Consider the following 8,812-nt stretch of genomic DNA (forward strand, 5'->3'; position numbering starts at 1 on the left):
CTCCGCTGCCTCCGCCCGCGCCGGCCGCGCCCACCTGCCCCGCGGGGCCCGCCCCCCGCCGTCCCCTCTCGGTCACCCACGGTGACAAGTGCGCTCACCGCCGCCTTGGGGTCACCCGGGAAAGGCGTCCGGGAAAGGCGGGGCCCCGCAGCTAGGGGCGCACCGTTCAGAGTCTTGTCCCCAACAACGGTACCGAGGGAAGTGTCCCTCTGAGGGCCGTACTGAAAGTGGGACCCTGGCGACTTTTAAATGGGAAGGAAGTTCCCGTGTGATTCTCCTCCCCCCCCCACGCCCCCGCCGGGAGGAGGGGCTGCTGGCAACCCGACGGGAAAAGGTCCAAGCCTGGGAAGATGATGATTCCCTGGACGTTACTGCCTGGGAGCACGACCTGCGTCTATGGCCTCTACCGGAGGATTCCCGGCGCTGACGCTGCAGCCTTTGGCAGGAGAGGACACGGTGCTTTCCCAGCACCAGAGTAGGAACAAGAGTGGCAAAACCAAGTTACTTTGGGAGTCACTACCCAGCACTCTTAATGAAAGAGCCCGGGGCAGCCCTGTTGGCAAGAGTCACTAGCTTCGACCCGGAGCTAATTGACATCACCTGATAGAACACAGAATCCCAAACTTCCCAGGAAATAGTCTAATGAAATCGTTATCTACTTTGGTAATTTATGATACGTCCATCGAGCTTTAAAGAAAAAGCAATTATTCGCCCTTGCACAATAGTTTCCCCTAATAGAATGTCTAGACGTCTAATGTATCATTGGTGAGCGGCTGATAATGGACTTCTTTGCCAGGTACCAGCCAGAGCAGTGTCAGTTTGCAAGGCACTTCTAGCATTGGAAAGCTTGTCTTTTTGGAAAGGTGAGGGAATTTAATTCTCTCCTGTTCAGTAAAACAAGAGAAATGCAGGTTTGTGTGCTCTGGTGGTAAAGGCTGTATTTATATCGTCATAACCTCACACCTTGTGATATATTGCCACTGTGCATATGTTTACACACACACTCTTTAAGCCATTAAACCACCTGTGATTAATAGTGCCTGGGACTTCCTTTCAGACTGCTCCCAGGAATAAACTTCAGGGTTCGGAGGGGAAAGTCGATGTCTTTTTAAATAAACGCTGGAAGTCTGATGTTTTGCATACTTAAAAAAAAAAGCCTACAATGGACACTCTTAAATTACAGGTGAAAATGAGTTAAGTTTCCTCAGCACTGTGGTTATAACTTTTATTTTAAGCACAAAGCTTTAAAGTATTTAATTTTTAAGGCCGGCTGACACTCTGCAATACAGCATGTCTGCTGAGTGTTCAGACATCCTCTCCACTAAACAAATCTATTCTATTGGCCAGCGCCTGACACCCGAACCACGCTATTAAAAATGCATTTCCTTGTGTCTAAGAATGTTGGTGTTAGAAGTCAAAGTACCCTCCTTTCCTTGGGGATACTTATGACTAGAACAGGGTTGGGGGAGGTGCTGGTGACAATCCATGTCTTAGTGCCAGTGCTAACTACACAGCAAGGATCACTGTGAAAATCCATACAGTTATGCTTAGGTTCTATCTGCTTCTTCATGTTTTACATTTAAGAATCTACCTACGGACTTCAAATGCCTGAAGTTTCTAGGCATTTCCCCTCTGTAGAAACACACAGAAGCAGAGAGAAGTAAAATTCATAAGTGGTTTTTATCCCCAGCTCTACCCATTAGAAGGTCATAGAACCTTCCTGGAAGCTCCTACATCAGGGAGCTTTTTTGTTCTGTTTCTCTCCCCCACCCCCACTCCCTCTGTTGTCAGCAACATTTATGGCTGTGAGCTTCTTTTTCTTGTTCCCATAAACACAAATCTAGATAAAATTGTCCCAGCCTTTAAAGTGACAGCAATTAATGCCCTCCCTCCAGTATTTGTGCTTGAGATTCCTGTAACCAGATCTTGATACTTCGCACTTCACACACCTGCTTACAGTAAGTATTCTGTCATCCTTGACTGAGCTGTATGAAACAGATCTCTTCCAACAATGATTCAAAGCCACTGGGTCCAGTTTGGTGTGGAAGATAATAGTAAAATAGGCAGGGGCTGGAACTTGAGAGACCGGTGAGGGTGGGGTGGGGGGTGGTAACTGAACCCTCCTACAGGATGGGGAGTTCCTCAAAAACTGACAAGGAGTTACCCCAAATCTACATCAAATGTGGACATAAACAGTTTCATAATTCATAAATTCATAATTTCCATCTGAAGATGGAAACAGCCCAAGTTTCCAGTTAACTGGATGAACATAGAACTAAAACCTGGGGTACCTACCCAGTACGATGAAGTACTCACACATGCTACAATGTGGGTGAACCCTGGAGACATGCTAAGTGAAAGACCAGTCACAGAAGGCACAGACTATACAATTCCATTTCAATAAAACGTCAACAGCCAATAAATCCATAGACAGGAAGTCGCTTTGTGGTTGTTGAGTGCTGGGGAAATGGAGATATCATGGGCGTAGGTAATGAATATGGGGGCTGGTGTTTTTTTTTTTTTTTCCCAAGGTGATAAAAGTATTCTACAGTTGACTGTGGTGGCTACTGCACAATTCTCTGAATACATGAAAAACACTGAATTATACCCTTTGTTTAAATGGCCAAATTGTACAATATGTGAATTATAACTAAGTAAATTTGCTACAAAAATAATAAAATTAGGAAGACTATTTGGAAAACTTGACCCAGTTGCCTTATTCACATAGGTAAAAGTTCAAGTGAACAATAGTCGCACTGAATCATTTCATAAAACCCAGCAGCCAATTGTCCTCGAGATCAAAGTCACTTCCAAGAAGGGTCAGCTAATTCCCGCCCACTTTCCGCCCAGGCCTGTCACTCAAGGTCCACTCCAATCTTAAAGCCTTCTCCACTGAGGAACCCTGCTCTCTGGACACTGTTCAACTCACACCCTGGTTTCGTCCACACTCCTCAGCAGACCCACTCAGCCAAGCCAATGAAAGGGCATTCTTCCTGTCACCCTGGGAGCTGCTGAAGAAACTCTCCTCAAAGCGCGCTCTCTGGCAGCCTGCCTCTAGCTGTTACGGTTCACAAAAAAAAACAAGGCCTGCTCTGAGCTGAGAGACCCCTGTCGCTCTGGAGCGACTTCTCAAAGTGTGCTCCACAGACTCCTGAACCATGATGGAGAAATGCCGGGTCACAGACTTCTCTAAGTCCAGTGCATCCAGAGTCTCTCCTGGATGGCTAGCGTCCTGTATTTTAAATTAAGAGAATTATTGGTATCTGAAAGTATTCAGGCTCCAGAACTTTTGTCTATTGTATCATACGGTAGAAGTCTAGGGACAGCTGTTCTGTGAGAAGACAAAAGTAGAGCATTTGGTTTAAAAGCAAGCTTGTGTGGACATGTATTGAAGCGTTTGTGGTTCCCAGCCACAAAGTACTGGTACAGGGGTGGAAACGGCACCCGCTGTGATCTCACACCAGCCAAGGTTTCTCCGGCCTTAGTTACTGGATAGCACAATCACCTGCAGGTCCTTAATCCTTCAGTCCATTGGACTGGCTGTAGGAGAAGAGGGACTAAGAAAGGCAGGCACACTGAGATGTCTGGTTCCAAAATATCCCGGAAACCTCAAACTCCTGCTTCTAGATTCCGGGTCTTTAAGCCTCATCCTTGCAGTTTCTCTAGAGGGCGCTGTGATGTATGAGAGGCTGTGAGGAAATGGACGAGGGGGGAACGTTCAGAGACCGTTACACAACACAGGGGGCTGAGTAGTTTTGTCTTTGTTGTTGTTGTTAAGAAAATGGAATGAATGCGGATTAATGAAGGAATGAAACTCTGCACAGAGCTAGGCAAATGAGACACCATGTCTTCTCAAATGATAGTAGAAAGTGGTGGTGAAGAATTGCTAATAGCTTGGCGCCAACACAGATTCCTATGTTAAACAGGAAAGCTTCAGCCATGTTTTTCTCATTGCTGAAACTAAGTACTTCTTGCATTGAAAAATCTCACAGAGGGTTACTCAAGACAACTGCCTTAAAAAATGTAATTCACAAGTTTCTAAGGTAAATGAGCTACTGTGAGTGTGTGTGTGTGTGTGTGTGTGTGTGTGAGAGAGAGAGAGAGAGAGAGAGAGAGAGAGAGAGAGAGAGAGAGAGAGAGAGAGAGAAACCTATGGTATCAGAGTTTCCTGCAGTTTCAAGTTTCTGCAGTTAAAGTGACAATTCAGCTTTGTCTGCTGAGGGTCTGGTGGGGCTTCTCAGGGAAACTGACAACTTGATATATTTTCTAAGGCCACATACACTCAGATGTAGGAGGCCTGTGACGGAGTAAGGATATGCAAATGTGTTTAGCAGAAACTTCCCTGAAAATCTAGGTGTTGATTTATCAAGACTACCTTGGGGACAAGATGTCATTCTAAACCAAGAATTTAGAGGTGTGTGTGTGTGTGTGTGTGTGTGTGTGTGTGTGTGTGTGCGCGCGCGCACGCACGCGCATACGTGTTAAATGAAGTTTAAAGAGAACCCAGAGCCCAAGGCCCTGGTGTCAGGCTCCCTGCGGCTGGAATATCTGGTGTCCCATTCACTGCAGCGTATGACTGGCCAGGCTCAGGCTCTTGTCCCAAAGCTGTGTCCCCTCCTCCACTGAAAGGTTTAGGAAGTGACTTAGATGGGCCTGATTGTGCCAGGTCCCTAATGACACTGACGGAACTCCAGCCACACCATCCTGGCTGGGCTTGGGTGGTGAGAGAAGATCGAAACTGCAGACAGTGCTGTGAGCTTTCAGTGTCTGGGGAAGAGGCAGGCAGTCACAGTCTTGGCAAAACCACCAAAGCCCCTTGAGGTTGGGATTTCAAAAATAAAATCACCAACACTGGACTTTGTAAGCACAGACCTTAATGCAGGCACAAAACAGAAGGATAGGCATGCCAAGTGAACCTGAGAACAAATTCTTAAACCATTCCAGAAAGTAGGGACCTATGTAGCAACCAGCAGAAAATAATCAAAGAGTCACTGGATGCTTAGACCATCTAAGGTTTGTAGGAGACCTGCGGCATTTTTAAAACATATTTCTTTTTATTTTATGGATATGGTTGCTCTGTTTGCATGTAATCTGTGCACCATGCATAGTACCTGCAGAGGCCAGAAAAGGGTGTCTGATTCTCTGGAACTGGAAATAACCACTGTGGGAGCTGCCACGTGGGAGCTGAGAACTGAACCCAGGTCCCCTGGAAGAAGAATAAATGCTCTTAACCTCTGAGCCATCTATCCCCCAGTTACAACTCAGGCACATTATCTCACTTAAGACCACAGCAGCCTCACGCAGCAGTTAATTTTACCCATTTACAAATTAAGAACTCTAGCAATAAGGAGAATGAGTCCCAAGGAACATGAGTCTGAGACTTGGCTGGGCCACACAGTTAGATTCTGTCAAGAGAACCAAAAAGAGAGGTTAAGAGAAAAAGAGGGAGGGAAAATGGAGCCTGAGGTTCAAAGGTAACTAAGCATGGTAATGTTCTTGTCCCAGCTACTTAGGAAACTGAGGCAGGAGAATTCTTTGAGCATAGGAGTTCAAGACCAGCCTGAAACAGAGTAACCCCATTTCCAAGAAAATATAATAAAAAAAAATAGCTATTTAGACATTTTTCCTTAAATTCAAACTACAAAGGCACAGAAAAACCTAGACCTCCTGATTTCTAGTTCAGTTTCCCAGTGCAGTACAGAGATATTTTGTGTCCAGCTTCATTCATGATTCAAGGACTCGCAGGCTGAGGTGGGGGAGGGGGGTTTAAGAATTTCTAATGCCTTAGTTAAGGAAGATGTTTTAATTATGTCTGTTCCATTTTCAGTGACTGTTTCGCTCTGCCAGGATAAGTCATCTTCACTGTCCATGTGACTGAATTGAGAATCGCCTAGCAGACATACCTCTGGGCATTTCTCTGAGGGTGGGTTTATTGGAAGGTTTAAGTGAGGAGGGATGACTCGGAATGTGGACAGCACCATCTCCTGGTTTGCTGTCCTCGTTGTTCTCTGCTTCCTGACTGCAGATGTAGTGTGGCCAGTGGCAGCCCCACACTCCTGCCACCAAGCCTTCCCACCGTGATGCATCACACCTCAAACTGTGAGCCAAAAGAAACCCTTCATTTCCCTACTTTCCTTGGGTATTTATCACAGCCACAAGGAAAATAACTACTAAATACTCGGGCATATTCAGCCAGGGCTGCCATATTTCTGAATGACCCACCTCCCTGTCTAGAGGTGGAGCCTAAGGAAGAAGCCACCTGTCCTGCAGGCCACAGTTGGTTGGTTTATGTTAACAGAGGTACTTCCGCCATGTGACAGTTCTGATGACTCCATGTGAAATGTTCAAATAAAAAATTTTTTTAAAAAAACAACAGAATATCCCTCTTAATATTTCCTGAAAATGTTTTCGTCAAATTCAATATCTAGTCTCCTAGATGAAATTAGATGTAAATTAGCCAATTACAAAAACCCCACATACAATATGACTCTATTACATGAGTCCAACAAAGACAGACTTGGAGTCAGAAAGTAAATTAGTTATTGCTCCAGGCTGGGTGTGGCACTAAAGATAGGAGGGTGGGGAGTAACAAAACCTGGCTGTGATAATGGTCGCACATACATATGACTCCACGAAAGACCAGTGAATTGTAGGCTTCAAATGGGTTGATGGGTAATATGTGAATTATAGTTCAATAAACCTGTTCAAAAAGTTTCCCTTATTTTTAAATCTCTTAAATCACATAATTTCTCTTCTCTTTCCTTTTATTTTTCTTTGCTACGGTATCTTGCTAAATAACCCAGGATGACCTTGAACACATGGTCCTCTTGCCTCTACTAGCTGAGTGCTGGGATCATAATTTCTCAGTTATGGTGACCTCAAATTGTCAAGAAAATTCAAAACATTATTTATTAAAGTTAGAACAATCTTAGCATGTCATATACTTCCGGTGCTGTCTTGAGTGCTTCAGCAAAATAATAAGAAATACTTAGGAAAATAATGATCATCATTTAAATATATAACATACACTGGACAAAAGGGAAGATAAGGGCAGGAAGCCACAGAGGAATCCATCAAATGTGAACATCTTTACCGTGAAAAAATAGATTGAGAATTTCATAGATTCATATCAGTTTGCAAGTAGTTACCAAAAAACAGTGTGTATGCTGAAAAACCACAGGGGAAACTCCTGACAAGTGACCCAGTGGTGGAGGGCTGGTAGATTTCGCGAGCTGGCAAAGGCTCAAAGTTGATACCACAGAAACAAACAAACAAACAGCAAAAGCATCATAGGTCCGTAACAAGGAAATGTCCATGTCTACAGCTCTGGGGGACACTAAGCCTTAACTTAGGGTGGTAAGGCAAATGTGTGTGTTTGGTGGGTATGTCCGCAGCTAACTTAGTACCGTGCCTCAGCTAAGTTAAAGCATCCTTCCTTTAATGCCTCTCTAAGAAGGGATGATTACTGTCAACTGTCAGTTGTCACAGCACAAGAGACACATCCCACTTCCAGATACATCACAGTGTGAAGGAAAAACACAGGATAGATCAGATTTCACTAGTGAATGAACATCTTGATAAGTCTCAAAAGAACCTAGCTGAATTCTCTGAGATTCCCCTACTATCTCTTAGTGAAGACAAGCTTTAAATAGGGGGAGATGGAAGGAACTATAAACAAGTTTAGAGGCATCAAAAACACACTCTTGATAGCTCAGTGTTAAGAGTTAGCCTGTCTTTGTTTGGTGTTTTTTGCACTTACCAGATGAAAAAAACTTTAACCTTGAGGAGTGACAGTCTTGTGATCTGGCTTTAAGACAGGCTACTGAATAGCCTAGTTAGATAAACAATGCCCTGTTGGAAACATGCCAAGCTCACGCAAGTATCAGAATGCCTACGAGAACACAGGGTTCTCCTTGTGAGATTATTTTACTGCATTCCTGTGCGTTATTTACATGCTCAGAAGACTGACTGGTCAAACAATTAAAATATTTAAGAAGAAACCCAAATATATTAAAATGATTGTGCTTGAAATGTTGAAACCATTCAATTGGCTGAGGTTAGAGCAGATCAAACACTTAGGTCCCTGAAAAAGTGATTCACAATAACCAGGTTAGGAGACAAGAGTTCTGCAATTATAAACTGGAAACAAAATGCTTGACCCGAAAGGAGGTTTCTGAAGGGCCTTTTCTGCAAATAAAACCCTTCTTCAAAGTACTCAGAAGGCTCCCAGTAACAGGCCAGAGAATCATGTGATCCCAACAGTCCAATCAGAGTGTTTGCCTAGCATTTTTCAAATTGCCTGGGGGGGGGGATTTCCTATGGAGGGAAGAGGTTGGAGTCAAAGGTGTTGTGATCAACCTCTGACCTTGTCTTGGAAGAATACAGCTTAGATGGAGAGTGAACCTGATGAGCCAAAACATGGGTAAAACTCAGGACACAGGGAAGAGACTGTGGGACCTTCAATTCTGGACCAGCTACCCTGGAGTTAGCTATACTCGCCCTCTGGCATAAATTCTGCATTTAAGGAAAACTGAAGCATTTTTCAGGCAAGAATGGCAAATCTAATGGACTCTATTCGGGATCTAGAAAGATCTATTTCGGAGCAGAAAGCGGTAGAAGAGAGGATGAATGCATTGAAAGCAGAAGAAACCTCCCCTTAGCCTGTGAACTCTGCTCATGTCAGCCTGGCCAGAAAGACCAAATGGAAATCTGCAAAAATAATAAAATCATGTAAGCTGTCAAGTTCCTTCTCATTAAAACTGAAATCATAATTCCGAACCCACCATGCTGTAGGAAGTTTGTTTGTTTGTTT

This window comes from Microtus ochrogaster, chromosome 8 (genome assembly GCF_000317375.1).
Source record: "Microtus ochrogaster isolate Prairie Vole_2 chromosome 8, MicOch1.0, whole genome shotgun sequence".
Taxonomy (NCBI): Eukaryota; Metazoa; Chordata; class Mammalia; order Rodentia; family Cricetidae; genus Microtus; species Microtus ochrogaster.